Source organism: Mandrillus leucophaeus, unplaced genomic scaffold (genome assembly GCF_000951045.1).
Source record: "Mandrillus leucophaeus isolate KB7577 unplaced genomic scaffold, Mleu.le_1.0 Scaffold546, whole genome shotgun sequence".
NCBI classification, from domain to species: domain Eukaryota; kingdom Metazoa; phylum Chordata; class Mammalia; order Primates; family Cercopithecidae; genus Mandrillus; species Mandrillus leucophaeus.
In genome coordinates this window covers 132,941-133,342 of record NW_012105875.1, presented here as the reverse complement: position 1 = coordinate 133,342, position 402 = coordinate 132,941, and positions in this window count along the sequence as shown.

The window sequence follows — 402 nt, the reverse complement described above, 5'->3', positions numbered from 1 at the left end:
AAAAAAAAAAAAAAAAAAAAGAAAGAAAAGAAAAAAAAAAGTGGTTAAGATGGTGAATTCTATGTTATGTATATTTTATCATAATTTACAATAATTCCTATTCTTTTCATAAAACAGCTGTAGAAAGCTTTGCAGGTCACAAAGAGCATAGCTGGCCACTAGGGCTGGCATGGGGCTAGCACCTGGGTACATAGGAAACACGGGTGAGACAGGCTCTTCGTGCCTGCACACATATATGGATACACATGGATGCAAATTTCTGAGCCATGTAAATACAACACCTATTCAAAAAATTAAACAGAAAAAGGAAATATAATGAGCTGAAGGATGAGGGTAGGTGGGGTAGCTGCTCGGGAGGACTGTGGAGGCCACGTCATCAACCCTCGAGGCTCTCTTAGCAGC